This window comes from Canis lupus, chromosome 10 (assembly GCF_011100685.1).
Source record: "Canis lupus familiaris isolate Mischka breed German Shepherd chromosome 10, alternate assembly UU_Cfam_GSD_1.0, whole genome shotgun sequence".
NCBI classification, from domain to species: domain Eukaryota; kingdom Metazoa; phylum Chordata; class Mammalia; order Carnivora; family Canidae; genus Canis; species Canis lupus.
This window is the reverse complement of record NC_049231.1, coordinates 16,549,779-16,566,139: the sequence shown is the minus strand read 5'-3', so window position 1 is coordinate 16,566,139 and position 16,361 is coordinate 16,549,779. Positions and strand designations below refer to the sequence as shown.

The 16,361-nt window shown below is 37.2% G+C and overlaps 2 pseudogenes; both read right to left on the bottom strand.

Annotated features, from left to right (window-relative positions):
* Positions 1-464: 464 nt before the first annotated feature.
* LOC119873748 lies at positions 465-1,402 on the bottom strand (annotated as a pseudogene).
* On the bottom strand, positions 775-861 carry cOR6C32P (cOR6C32P olfactory receptor family 6 subfamily C pseudogene; annotated as a pseudogene).
* Positions 1,403-16,361: the final 14,959 nt, after the last annotated feature.

Below are 16,361 nucleotides of genomic sequence, written 5' to 3'. Positions count from 1 at the left end.
GCCAACAGGTTTAAAAGTTACTTTCTGGAGATGTCTGGGTAGATGAAGACAATGTAGCTGTATAGCAACCTGTCTCTCTTGTTTCTCTCCAAATGCTACAAAAACATTAAAATAGAAAAGTAAATTCTATACCAGAGGTGGACAAACTTTCTGTAAAAGGCTAGACAGTAAATATTTTTGGCATTTGGATCCATGAGGCCTCTGTTAGGCTACTCAACTCTGCCATTAAAGGCCACCATAGACAATAGGCAGATGAGTGAGAGTGGACATGTTTCAATAAAACTATTTACTAAAGCCAGTGGTAGATAGACTTTACCCCCATATCTTAATTTTTTTTTACTCTTACACAGCAGGGAGTCTGCTTCTCGCTCTTTCTCTCCCTCTGTTACTGCCCCCTTCAATGCTCACTGCCTCCCCATCAAGTTAATTAATTCATTAATTAACTAATTAAATTCAGTGTGCTCTTATTTGTGTAAGATAAATGCAATTTTTTTGATTGTGTCATTGAAAGCTCGTTTCACTTGCTTGTTCCTCAAAGTATAAATGAAAGGGTTCAACAAAGGAGCAACACATATAGTGAGCACGGATACCCCTTTATTGATATTCACCTCTTCTTTGGCAGAAGGCTTGATATAGATGAAAATACAGCTGCCGTATGTAATGGAAACAACAAGCATGTGTGAAGAACAGGTGGAGAAAGCTTTTTTTCTTTGAGAAGCAGAAGAAAATCTTAGAATTGTCCTGATGATATATATATAGGAAAGAATGACACCTTCAGTGTAATAATGAATGTCAGTACTGCACAGATTATAACCATCTGTTCTATAACCCATGTATCCGAGCATGAAATCTTAAAAAGAGGAGATGCATCACAGCCAAAATGATCAGTGGCATTGGAGTCACAGAATTCCAGCTGGAGGCCCATACCAAGGGGTGTGATGATGATCAGCAGCACAGAAATCCAGCAACAGTGGACAAGGATGGTACAGACTTTGTTATTCATGATGGTCATGTAATGAAGGGGTTTGCAGATGGCCACATAGCGGTCATAGGACATGGCTGCCAGGAGAAAAAATTCTGTGACCCCAAAAAGCCCAATAAAAAATATTTGGCAAGCACAAGCATTATAACGTAATAGTTTTGTCTCCAGTTGTTATACTGTACAAGAATCTGGGAATGCATACTGTTGTGAATGAGATTTCTAAGATGGAGAAATTGTGGAGAAAAAAAATACATAGGTGTTTTAAGATGAGAATCCATAAATGTAAGAATGATAATGGTCAAATTTCCAGTAATGCTCAGCACGTAGCTGAGAAATAAGAAGATAAAAAAGAAGAACTTGCAGCTGTGGGTCCTCTGTAAGTCCCAACAAGATGAATGTTATTGCTGTGTGATTTCTCATTGTTACCTATGATGTCTTAGGCAATCTACATGAAAAAAAGTCAAAGAGAAAGTATTTAAACAGAAGAAAGGAAACAATAAGGCAAAAATCAATGAAACAGAACACAATAAAGCAAGAGAGAAGATCAAAGGAATTGAGAGCTGATTCTTAGAAAAGATAAATAACACTGATAAAACTGCTGTGAGACTGACCTGAAGAAAAGATAAGCTTTATCAGGAATGAGCGTGATAACATCATTAGAGATTATACAGATATTAAGAAGATAAAAATGAAATATTTTGAAAATGTCTGCAGAGTAGATTTGGCAACTTAAATGAAATGAACTAATCCTTTGAAGGATACAATATACCAAACATAATTCAAGATGAAATATCTAATATATATAGTCCTATATCTATTAAAGTAAACAAATATGTAGTAAGACATCCCATAAAGAGAACTCCAGGTGCAGATGGCTTAATTGTAGGTTTCTACTAAACAGTCAAGACAAACAAAAACACCAGTTCTATACAAATCCTTCCATAAAATTGATGACACCAAAAATTATAGCATTATCTGATGGAGCTACTCACGTCTGTAAACTTAATATAAATGATAACCACAATAAAAAAGGGAAGAGTGAAGGGTCTTATATAGTAATACATTTTCTGCATTCTACCTCCAGTAGTAAAATATTGATTATAACTGGTCTGTGAAATGTTTCTTGGGTATATCATGTCACACACAAACTTTTAAGAAATGGTATAGTCAAACGTACATTATATAAATTAAAATGAAACATTGGGCCTATTAATTTTGAAGCAGAAAATGAGAAACAAAAGAAAGAACAATGAGAACAAACAAAAATTGAGTAACAAAATGATTAACAGATGTTCAAACATAAATAATTACATTGTATAAATGATCAAAACATACCACACTGATTAAAAGACAGGGATTATAAGAATGTGTTTTGAAAAAACCTCCCACCTAGATGCAGTATTTAAACACTTCACTTCAAATATAATGACATAGATAAGTCAAACAATTAAAAAATGACTACCATGTGAACCACAATAAAGAGAATGTTGGAGTAAATATGTTAATATTACCACCAAAGAAAGTTAACAAACATACAAAATACCGTTAAATTATCCAATTCACTGATAACAACTAAAGATCTTAATTATTTATGTATTTAACAGTACACCAAAATATAAGAGGAATAAACTGGCATAAATAAAAGAAGAAATAATAGGTAAATTGTAAATCATAGCTGGAGATTTACTAATCGATGGAACTAGTTGACTGAAAATCCACAAAAGTATAGAAAAACTATATGTCAATTATATATAATTGATGTTTATAGAACACTCTGCCTAATAATGGCAGAATGCACATTATTTTCTTTTATAAATTTATTTTTATCGGTGTTCAATTTGCCAAGATATAGAATAACACCCAGTGCTCATCCCATCAAGAGAATGCACATTATTTGAAGTGTACATGTAAGACTGCAAAATCGGTATCCTAACAAGAGAGGTAAAATAAAACAAATATTAATGAGTTTAAACAAACTGGAATCATATAGAAGATATTCTCTGACCACAAAGAAATCAAACTAAAAATCAATAACTAAAGAAAAATGGAAAGAAAATATTTACAAATTAAACAGGTTACTTATAAATAATTTATGAGAGGGAGGAGCAAGATGGCGGAAGAGTAGGGTCCCCAAATCACCTGTCTCCACCAAACTACCTAGAAAACCTTCAAATTATCCTGAAAATCTATGAATTCGGCCTGAGATTTAAAGAGAGACCAGCTGGAATGCTACAGTGAGAAGAGTTTGCGCTTCTATCAAGGTAGGAAGACGGGGAAAAAGAAATAAAGGAACAAAGGCCTCCAAGGGGGAGGGGCCCCGCGAAGAGCCGGGCTGAGGCCGGGGCGAGTGTCCCCAGGACAGGAGAGCCCCGTCCCGGAGACGCAGGAGCTGCACCGACCTTCCCGGGCGGAAAGGGGCTCGCGGGGAGGTGGAGCAGGACCCAGGAGGGCGGGGATGCCCTCGGGCTCCCGGGGAGCGTAACAGCAACTGCGCGCCCAGGAGAGTGCGCCGAGCTCCCTAAGGGCTGCAGCGCACAGCGGGACCCGGCGGGACCCGGAGCAGCTGAAGGGGCTCGGGCGGCGGCTCCGCGGAGGGGGCTGCACGGCCCCGGGAGCAGCTCGGAGGGGCTCGGGTGGAGGAAGAGGCTCCGTGCAGAGGGGGCTGCGCGGTTCCAGGAGCAGCTCGGAGGGGCTCGGGCAGAGGAAGAGGCTCCGTGCGGAGGGGGCTGCGCGGTTCCAGGAGCAGCTCGGAGGGGCTCGGGCAGAGGAAGAGGCTCCGTGCGGAGGGGGCTGCGCGGTTCCAGGAGCAGCTCGGAGGGGCTCGGGCGGCGGCTCCGCGGAGGGGGCTGCGGCCCGGGAGCGCGAATCCAACAGCGCAGGCTCCGGAGCACAGGGCGCCGGGACACAGCCCAGGATCCCGCCTCCCCCGGGACAGGCAGAGGCTGGGAGGGCCCAGGACAGCAAGGACGCTCCTGCCCCAGCTGAGCAGATCAGCGGCCCCGCCCCGGAGCCTCCAGGCCCTGCAGACGGAGTTCCTGTCGGAGCTGAATACAGGTTTCCAGAGCTGCCCCGCCACTGGGGCTGTTCCTCCTGCGGCCTCACGGGGTAAACAACCCCCACTGAGCCCTGCACCAGGCAGGGGCACAGCAGCTCCCCCAACTGCTAACACCTGAAAATCAGCACAACAGGCCCCTCCCCCAGAACACCAGCTAGTCTGACAACTTCCAGGAGAAGCCAAGGGACTTAAAGAACACAGAATCAGAAGATACTCCCCTGTGGTTCTTTTTTTGTTTGTTTGTTTTTGTTTTTGTTTTTGTTTTTGTTTTGTTTTGCTTTTTGATTTGTTTCCTTCCCCCACCCCCTTTTTTTTTCTCCTTTCTTTTTCTTTCTCTTTTTCTTCCTTTTTTTTTTCTTTTTTTCGTTTTTTTTTTTCTCTTTTTCTTCCCTTTTTTTTTCTCTTTCTCTTTTCTTTCCTTCTTTCTCTCCTCTCTTTTTCTCTTTTTCCCAATACAACTTGCTTTTGGCCACTCTGCACTGAGCAAAATGACTAGAAGGAAAACCTCACCTCAAAAGAAAGAATCAGAAACAGTCCTCTCTCCCACAGAGTTACAAAATCTGGATTACAATTCAAGGTCAGAAAGCCAATTCAGAAGCACTATTATACAGCTACTGGTGGCTCTAGAAAAAAGTATAAAGGACTCAAGAGACTTCATGACTGCAGAATTTAGAGCTAATCAGGCAGAAATTAAAAATCAATTGAATGAGATGCAATCCAAACTAGAAGTCCTAACGACGAGGGTTAACGAGGTGGAAGAACGAGTGAGTGACATAGAAGACAAGTTGATAGCAAAGAGGGAAACTGAGGAAAAAAGAGACAAACAATTAAAAGACCATGAAGATAGATTAAGGGAAATAAACGACAGCCTGAGGAAGAAAAACCTACGTTTAATTGGGGTTCCCTAGGGCACCGAAAGGGACAGAGGGCCAGAATATGTATTTGAACAAATTCTAGCTGAAAACTTTCCTAATCTGGGAAGGGAAACAGGCATTCAGATCCAGGAAATAGAGAGATCCCCCCCTAAAATCAATAAAAACCGTTCAACACCTCGACATTTAATTGTGAAGCTTGCAAATTCCAAAGATAAAGAGAAGATCCTTAAAGCAGCAAGAGACAAGAAATCCCTGACTTTTATGGGGAGGAGTATTAGGGTAACAGCAGACCTCTCCACAGAGACCTGGCAGGCCAGAAAGGGCTGGCAGGATATATTCAGGGTCCTAAATGAGAAGAACATGCAACCAAGAATACTTTATCCAGCAAGGCTCTCATTCAAAATGGAAGGAGAGATAAAGAGCTTCCAAGACAGGCAGCAACTAAAAGAATATGTGACCTCCAAACCAGCTCTGCAAGAAATTTTAAGGGGGCCTCTTAAAATTCCCCTTTAAGAAGAAGTTCAGTGGAACAGTCCACAAAAACAAAGACTGAATAGATATCATGATGACACTAAACTCATATCTCTCAATAGTAACTCTGAATGTGAACGGGCTTAATGACCCCATCAAAAGGCGCAGGGTTTCAGACTGGATAAAAAAGCAGGACCCATCTATTTGCTGTCTACAAGAGACTCATTTTAGACAGAAGGACACCTACAGCCTGAAAATAAAAGGTTGGAGAACCATTTACCATTCGAATGGTCCTCAAAAGAAAGCAGGGGTAGCCATCCTTATATCAGATAAACTAAAATTTACCCCAAAGACTGTAGTGAGAGATGAAGAGGGACACTATATCATACTTAAAGGATCTATTCAACAAGAGGACTTAACAATCCTCAATATATATGCTCCGAATGTGGGAGCTGCCAAATATATAAATCAATTATTAACCAAAGTGAAGAAATACTTAGATAATAATACACTTATACTTGGCGACTACAATCTAGCTCTTTCTATACTCGATAGGTCTTCTAAGCAAAACATCTCCAAAGAAACAAGAGCTTTAAATGATACACTGGACCAGATAGATTTCACAGATATCTACAGAACTTTACATCCAAACTCAACTGAATACACATTCTTCTCAAGCGCACATGGAACTTTCTCCAGAATAGACCACATATTGGGTCACAAATCAGGTCTGAACCGATACCAAAAGATTGGGATTGTCCCCTGCATATTCTCGGACCATAATGCCTTGAAATTAGAACTAAATCACAACAAGAAGTTTGGAAGGACCTCAAACACATGGAGGTTAAGGACCATCCTGCTAAAAGATAAAAGGGTCAACCAGGAAATTAAGGAAGAATTAAAAAGATTCATGGAAACTAATGAGAATGAAGATACAACCGTTCAAAATCTTTGGGATGCAGCAAAAGCAGTCCTAAGGGGGAAATACATCGCAATACAAGCATCCATTCAAAAACTGGAAAGAACTCAAATACAAAAGCTAACCTTACACATAAAGGAGCTAGAGAAAAAACAGCAAATAGATCCTACACCCAAGAGAAGAAGGGAGTTAATAAAGATTCGAGCAGAACTCAACGAAATCGAGACCAGAAGAACTGTGGAACAGATCAACAGAACCAGGAGTTGGTTCTTTGAAAGAATTAATAAGATAGATAAATCATTAGCCAGCCTTATTAAAAAGAAGAGAGAGAAGACTCAAATTAATAAAATCATGAATGAGAAAGGAGAGATCACTACCAACACCAAGGAAATACAAACGATTTTAAAAACATATTATGAACAGCTATACGCCAATAAATTAGGCAATCTAGAAGAAATGGACGCATTCCTGGAAAGCCACAAACTACCAAAACTGGAACAGGAAGAAATAGAAAACCTGAACAGGCCAATAACCAGGGAGGAAATTGAAGCAGTCATCAAAAACCTCCCAAGACACAAGAGTCCAGGGCCAGATGACTTCCCAGGAGAATTTTATCAAACGTTTAAAGAAGAAATCATACCTATTCTCCTAAAGCTGTTTGGAAAGATAGAAAGAGATGGAGTACTTCCAAATTCGTTCTATGAAGCCAGCATCACCTTAATTCCAAAGCCAGACAAAGACCCCGCCAAAAAGGAGAATTACAGACCAATATCCCTGATGAACATGGATGCAAAAATTCTCAACAAGATACTGGCCAATAGGATCCAACAGTACATTAAGAAAATTATTCACCATGACCAAGTAGGATTTATCCCTGGGACACAAGGCTGGTTCAACACCCGTAAAACAATCAATGTGATTCATCATATCAGCAAGAGAAAAACCAAGAACCATATGATCCTCTCATTGGATGCAGAGAAAGCATTTGACAAAATACAGCATCCATTCCTGATCAAAACTCTTCAGAGTGTAGGGATAGAGGGAACATTCCTCGACATCTTAAAAGCTATCTATGAAAAGCCCACAGCAAATATCATTCTCAATGGGGAAGCACTGGGAGCCTTTCCCCTAAGATCAGGAACAAGACAGGGATGTCCACTCTCACCACTGCTGTTCAACATAGTACTGGAAGTCCTAGCCTCAGCAATCAGACAACAAAAAGACATTAAAGGCATTCAAATTGGCAAAGAAGAAGTCAAACTCTCCCTCTTCGCCGATGACATGATACTCTACATAGAAAACCCAAAAGTCTCCACCCCAAGATTGCTAGAACTCATACAGCAATTCGGTAGCGTGGCAGGATACAAAATCAATGCCCAGAAGTCAGTGGCATTTCTATACACTAACAATGAGACTGAAGAAAGAGAAATTAAGGAGTCAATCCCATTTACAATTGCACCCAAAAGCATAAGATACCTAGGAATAAACCTCACCAAAGATGTAAAGGATCTATACCCTCAAAACTATAGAACACTTCTGAAAGAAATTGAGGAAGACACAAAGAGATGGAAAAATATTCCATGCTCATGGATTGGCAGAATTAATATTGTAAAAATGTCAATGTTACCCAGGGCAATATACACGTTTAATGCAATCCCTATCAAAATACCATGGACTTTCTTCAGAGAGTTAGAACAAATTATTTTAAGATTTGTGTGGAATCAGAAAAGACCCCGAATAGCCAGGGGAATTTTAAAAAAGAAAACCATATCTGGGGGCATCACAATGCCAGATTTCAGGTTGTACTACAAAGCTGTGGTCATCAAGACAGTGTGGTACTGGCACAAAACAGACACATAGATCAGTGGAACAGAATAGAGAATCCAGAAGTGGACCCTGAACTTTATGGGCAACTAATATTCGATAAAGGAGGAAAGACTATCCATTGGAAGAAAGACAGTCTCTTCAATAAATGGTGCTGGGAAAATTGGACATCCACATGCAGAAGAATGAAACTAGACCACTCTCTTGCACCATACACAAAGATAAACTCAAAATGGATGAAAGATCTAAATGTGAGACAAGATTCCATCAAAATCCTAGAGAAGAACACAGGCAACACCCTTTTTGAACTCGGCCATAGTAACTTCTTGCAAGATACATCCACGAAGGCAAAAGAAACAAAAGCAAAAATGAACTATTGGGACTTCATCAAGATAAGAAGCTTTTGCACAGCAAAGGATACAGTCAACAAAACTCAAAGACAACCTACAGAATGGGAGAAGATATTTGCAAATGACATATCAGATAAAGGGCTAGTTTCCAAGATCTATAAAGAACTTATTAAACTCAACACCAAAGAAACAAACAATCCAATCATGAAATGGGCAAAAGACATGAACAGAAATCTCACAGAGGAAGACATAGACATGGCCAACATGCATATGAGAAAATGCTCTGCATCACTTGCCATCAGGGAAATACAAATCAAAACTACAATGAGATACCACCTCACACCAGTGAGAATGGGGAAAATTAACAAGGCAGGAAACTACAAATGTTGGAGAGGATGCGGAGAAAAGGGAACCCTCTTACACTGTTGGTGGGAATGTGAACTGGTGCAGCCACTCTGGAAAACTGTGTGGAGGTTCCTCAAACAGTTAAAAATATACCTGCCCTACGACCCAGCAATTGCACTGTTGGGGATTTACCCCAAAGATACAAATGCAATGAAACGCCGGGACACCTGCACCCCGATGTTTATAGCAGCAATGGCCACGATAGCCAAACTGTGGAAGGAGACTCGGTGTCCAACGAAAGATGAATGGATAAAGAAGATGTGGTTTATGTATACAATGGAATAGTACTCAGCTATTAGAAATGACAAATACCCACCATTTGCTTCAACGTGGATGGAACTGGAGGGTATTATGCTGAGTGAAGTAAGTCAGTCGGAGAAGGACAAACATTATATGTTCTCATTCATTTGGGGAATATAAATAATAGTGAAAGGGAAAATAAGGGAAGGGAGAAGAAATGTGTGGGAAATATCAGAAAGGGAGACAGAAGGTAAAGACTGCTAACTCTGGGAAACGAACTAGGGGTGGTAGAAGGGGAGGAGGGCGGGGGGTGGGAGTGAATGGGTGACGGGCACTGGGTGTTATTCTGTATGTTAGTAAATTGAACACCAATAAAATATAAAAAAAATAAAAATAAAAATAAAAATAAAAATAAATAAATAAAAAAAAATAATTTATGAGTCAACCACTAAGACTCAAAGGAAATAAAATAACATATTGAAATAAATGAAAAATATGTGGAATGAAGCTAAACCTAGGAATGAGTGGAAAAATTATAATGTTAAATGTTTATATTACAAAAGAAAAAGTTTCAAACCAAATATAAAATCCTTGACAACAATAACAAAAAGCTGAAAAAAGAGTAAAAAAAATACCCAAAGAATGAGACGGAAGCAAAGATAGAGATAAGACTAGAAATCAACAAAATTAGAAACAAAAATACAATAGAGAAAATTAATCTAACCAAAAGCTGTTTTTGTTTTGTTTTTAAAGACCAAGGCTGATGCTCAACTGCTGAGCCACCCAGGCTCCCCTAAAAGCTGGTTCTTTAGAGATTAATAATATTGATGAACTTCTAACCAGACTGACAAGCAAACCAACAAAATAAAACAGTGAGAGGAGGAAAACACACTTCCTAGAAAAATCAGAAATGAAACCTATCATCCCAGATCTCAGATATTAAAAGGATATTAGAGGATACTGCAAACCATTAACACAAATATTTTAGAGAGCTTAAATGAAACAGATGAATATTTCAAAGTCAGCAAACTATAAAAACACATCCAAAATGAAATACATAACCTGAAACAATCCTACAACTAGTAAAGAAATAGAATTTGTAGTTAAAAACATTCTAAAGTAAAACTTCTAGGACTAGAGATTTAAACATGAAATATTATGAATTCTATCTAATGTCTTTGAGAAAATAAGAGTAGGGAATGTATCCAACCTTATTTTTTGAGGATTTAAAAGACTCCTGTAAGATTTAGATAGAATGCAAGGGCCGAAATAGGAGATCACATCTGAAGAACATAAAGAATGATGGGGGTTTTCACTCTTGGGTATTAAGACTTATTTTTAAGAAACCATCATTAAGACTACATGACAAAACAAATCAATATATAAATTTCCTCAGAAAACAGGCGATATTAACCACCCTCTCCCTCTCCTTTTATATGGTGAGTGTAACCTTGATATCAAAACCAAGGATACTATAAAAAAGAAAAACTATTGAACTATATCTTCTATAAACATAGATAGAAAATTTCAAAGAAACAATAGCCAATCAAACTCATTATGCTCAATAGCAATATAAGCATAACACATTAGGAGAAGGCAACATTTACCCCAGGAATTCAATGTTGGTTCAATATTTGAAATCAACTTATTCTCCACAATAACAGAAAAAGGGAGAATCCATGTTTCTTCTGAATAGTTTCAGGAAAAAATATTTGCCAAAATTCAACACTTCTTTATGCTTAAAATTTTTTCTCAGTAAAGTAGAAGCAGAGAAAACTGTCTCCATGTGATAAAGGATACTTAGCTATATAAAAGAACAAACAAACCAAAACTTCTGCTAATATAAAATATGAGGGGAAAAGCCTGAAAGCTTTCCTCTAAAATTATGAACTATGCAAAGATGGGTACTTATAGTTCATGTTTAACCATGTGCTGGAATTCCTAGCCAGTAAAATAAGGTGAGAAAAAATAATGACATTTTCATTAGCAATATAGGAGTTTAATCATCTTCTTTTGATAGCAGGATTGGGGGGATAAGGAATCCTGAATGATCTACAAGATAAACTTTGAATAAATAAGTGAGTTTAACAAAAGCATGAGATAGAGTGTCAATATATATAAAAAATTTTATTTGTGTATAACCATGAGCATTTGAACTTGAAAATTTTTTAAAAATTACAAAAAAAATTACAGCTTCATTTAAACATTAAATACTTGTGCATAAATTGAACAAATTATAATAGTATAGCAATACAATGGAAAGTGTAAAAAACTGACATGGAGATATGTTTAAACACATAACTTATTGGGATATAACAATGTGTACTGAAATAGAATAAAATCAGGCATATTGAAGGAAAAATAATGTCTTATCACAATGGTGCTGCTACAATAATACATACATATGGATAAAAATGAACACAAATGGAAAATAAAATAGAGCATAGACCTAAAAAAAACTGCTTTTCAAAAATACTGTTAAAATTGAAAAGGAGGGCAGCCTTGGTGGCTCAGCGGTTTAGCGCTGCCTTCAGTCCAAGGCCTGATCCTGGAGACCTGGGATCGAGTCCCATGTCGGGCTTCCTGCTTGGAGCCTGCTTCTCCCTCTGCCTATGTCTCTGCCTCTCTGCGTCTCTCATGAATAAATAAATGAAATCTTTTTTAAAAAAGTGAAAAGGAGGTGCCAGTCTGACTCAGTCAGAAGAACTATGAGACATTTGATTTTAGGGTTGAGTTCAAGTCCACACGGAGTGTAGAGATTACACAAATAAATAAACTTTAAAAAAAGAGCTGTTTAAAAAAATGAAAAGAAAGGCCCAATACTAGGAGAAGATATTTATAAAACATGTATTTACAAAGGTCATGTATTTAGTGTACAGATATATGTCTACACAGCGTATATATGCACATATATATTATGGACATATTTCATTTTATATATATGAAATACATCTTACTTAACCTATGCTGTGTATATAATATGATGGATACAAAGGAACATGTATGTAAGAGTGTACACATGTACTCAAATACACAGTTTACCAATAAAAAGAAAACAGCCCAATGAAACTAGTCAAAGATTTGAACATATACTGCACATAGGAAGAGGCATGAATATCAAATGTGCACATGAAAAGAAGCTCAACATCATTAGTGATTAAGGAAATAAAAATTAAATGATAATAATACATTACTAAACATTTGTTCCAATAATAAAAATGAAACGTATTAACAATAGCAAGGGTGGGAAAAACAGGAAGCAGTTGAAATTTTCTTATCACTGGTGGAAATAGAAAGTAGTAAAACCAGTGTGGAATATAGTTTTGCAATTTCTTAAAAACTTAGAAATGTATCCATTATGTAACATGGCAAATCCATCCCTAAGAATTTACCTAAGAGGAAAAAAAATATCCTTAGAAAGACTTGATAATTGCAATTTTATTCATAATAATAAAAAGAGGAATGTAATATAAGTAATCATTGAGAAGTACTTTATCTTTTAAAGATTTTATTTATTCATGAGAGACACAGGCAGGGGGAGAAGCAGGCTCCATGCAGGGTACCTGATGCAAGACTCGATCCCAGGACCCTAGGATCACGCCCTGGACCAAAAGCAGGAGCTAAACCACTGAGCCACCCAGGGATCCCTGTGAGAAATAATTCAAAAAGTGGCATATTTATACATGGAGGGCTACATAGCAGTAAAAGAATAAAGACTTCATGTGTGTGATAATGTGGATAAATCTCAAAGTAGTATGCCAGAGGAAAAAATATGTATGTATTAAAGGGAAAATACTATAAGATTTAGTTTAATTAGAAAAGACAAACCAAATCTATTATGAAGGATTAACTGGGAAAGAACACAGTCAAACATTTAGAAGTGATAGAAATTTATATATCTTGATTGCATTAGTAGTTGTAAAGATGTTGTACATTTGTCAAGACTTGGTGGAATGCTACACTTAAAATAAGTGCATTTTTAAAAAGTAAGTGCACTTTATTGTGTGTCAGTTATATTTTAATAAAAATGATTTTTAAAGTAGGCTGCATATCCAGCATGGAGACCCAACATGGGGCTTGATCTCACCACCCTGAGATCAAGATCTGAACTGAGATCAAGAGTCAGATGCTTAACTGACTGAGCCACCTAAGCACCTTAAAAATGATTTAAACAAGACAAATCATGGAGTGTGAGAAGATATTTGCAATAATTGTCAAGGGCTATAGTCAAAATTTATAAAATTTGCTACAACTCAATAAGAAAAGAAAAATCTAATCTAATAACAATTAGGCTAATTTCTTCACTAAAGAGCATATCTAAAGGCTGGTGAACATATGAAATGTGAACTTTCTAGTATTTAGGGAAAAGAAAATTAAATTCACAACTACTGCACAATCATGAGAATAATGAATATTAAATAGATGGGCCATATCAAGTTTCTTGAATATTAGGGTGTACATTCCTATAAACACTATGAAAACTTTTTGAATATATTTTTTAAACTGATGTCCAGATATATATGATGCAGGAAATTATAATCCTAGGTCTTTACCCAATCAAAATGTGTACATATGTACACAAAATGCATGTTTAAGAGAGTTTAGCCTCATCATTCCCAATAACCCAATAACCAAAATGCCCATCAGTGATAGAATCAGTTTTTAAATTGTGATATATTCATAAAATGGAAGCACATAACAATGAAGATAAAAATAATATTGTTACATTCAATAGTATAAAAAGTTCTCCCAAACATAATTTTGAGTGAAGAAGCAACACACAAAAGAATGTGTAGAATACAATTTCATTTACACAAATTTCAAAGTTAAGCAAAATTAATCGAGTTAGAAATCAGGATAGTGTCTCTCTCTTCAGGGAGGATTATGTGGGTACAGGCCTGGTCTAAGTAGAGATATGGCTTAGATGATACAGTTCATGTTCCTTCTATATATAGAACTGTGTCCTTAAAGTTTATTCATTTTTCTATAATAAACTGTTGCAAAATTTAACAACTTAAAAAAGTAAGGTGAATCCTAATCCGATTTCATATGACACTTTATAGTATTCTATAAATAGTTCCTTATTTCTGCACTTCTCTGTGATCCACCAAACCCCCTTTACATACATTCATTCTATTACAATATGAGGCAATACTTGGCACAAGTTGTATTCTTTAGCAAAGCTCACGTTAACGTCCAGTAACTGAATTTCAAGGCCATGCCATTTAGATGAATTCTCCTAGTCAATATATATATTTTTCATTTCTTCACTTCTCTACCCCTTCATTCATTACTCAGGCTACTGAAATCTGGCATCTTTATCCACTAATCTACTATTATTACTCTTGCTTATTTCATTATCATTACTCTTGTTTTAGAAGGCCCCCTTCCACCCAGCTTCCCACATCTGGAAAAGACCAATCTATTTAGACTAGACTCCTAACTCTGGGAAACGAACTAGGGGTGGTAGAAAGGGAGGTGGGTGGGGGGTAGGGTGACTGGCTGACGGGCACTGAGTGGGGGCACTTGATGGCAAGAGCACTGGGTGTTATTCTATATGTTGGCAAATTGAGCACCAATAAAAAATAAATTAAAAATATATATAAAAAATAAAATCTAGTTTGTCTGAAAAAATACATCTCTAATATGTTATTAAAAGGTCTATCTTTTCCATTCCATCTTCTTCTACCCTACTTCAGATCACTTTGATCTCATACTCAATATGAAACCTTCATATTCTTTTTTTTAAGATTTTATTTATTCATGAGAGACAGAGGCAGAGATATAGGCAGAGGGAGGAGCAGGCTCCATGCAGGGAGCCTGATGTGGGATTCGATCCCGGGACTCCAAAATCACGCCCTGGGCCGAAGGCAGGTGCTTAACTACTGAGCCACCTAGGGATCCCCGAAACCTTCATATTTTAACTGGACTTCCTGTCTCTTGTTTTGATCATTTTATTACATTTTCCTCATTGCATCCAGAATAAGTTCTGAGATACCATCTCAATTCCTGCAGACTAGGCTAGTTACAACTCCACTGTGTTCGTATATCCATCATCCTTACATCAGAGCAATTTGGTGTAGAGATTGCTTATTTTCTATGTGTCACCCGCTTAGACTGTGATAACCTTGGGATCAGGGCCAATCTTATTTTCAGTAGTAGACTCAGATCTTATCACATTTCCTGTAACATAGTGGCTTCTCAGTATATTAATAAACACATAGATATTTACAAAGACCAGAATATATTCTTTACTTCTATTTCAAAATTCTACTTAATGGAAGTCCTTTAATTCCTATGGTTCCTATAGAATATACTATACTAGTGTTAAAGGTCAATATAAGAATTAGTATCATCTTCCCTTGATCTTTCAGTGCCTTAATTTTTGAGTATTAGAATATAGTCTCTTAGACTGGGCATTTAGTCAGCTCAACTGGTCACAGCTCCATAGGACTTTTCATTTAAATTCTAATATAGGCTACATAAAAAAATAGATATCATAAAAAATATAAGATAATGAAGTCTTTAAAAGGTTCTAGATTATGAGCTTGTGATAATTTTCTATTGTGTTGTATTTACCTGAACCTGTTACTAGAAAGTCCCTTAGTTATGTGGAGACATTCTTCGATTTTACTGACAGTATAGGGCAAACTTCTTAGACTGTAGTCCAGGTAGACTGGAATTAGCATTTCTATTGGAAGGTGTGCTATTAGATGGCTAGTTTCAACCAAAGCTTCCTCCTGGGTTCCTTATTTGACAGAATAGTCTCAGATAGGACCTATACAACAAAAAGTAGCATTCTGAATTTCTAGACACTATCAGAGAGGGCAAACATTGAAATATGCTCATGGGCAAAAAACTGTCTAAATGTCCTGCAGATGCACACTTGAAATATCTGCAGTAGCTCACATATGAAACAGCATTGTTACCCAGGGCTCACCTTCCTTTCTTTCTTATAGTCATCTTCCCTTCATTCCCTATTGTAATCTCTAGCAAAAGTCCTTGCTGATCCTGGGTATTATCCCTATGCAAAACCACCCTCTGTCCTTCTAGTTACTTACTTCAGAAACATGCCTCAGAAACATCCTGACAAACTAATTATACTGCAGATGTAACTTACTAATTTTTGTTTACTATGCCTAGACAGTAAAAAGTATTTGTTTAAGAAAAAGATTTTCTTGGATGAAATGTTAACCAAGTTTTAAGTTGAAAAGATGTAATTGTACAACTGAGATTGTGT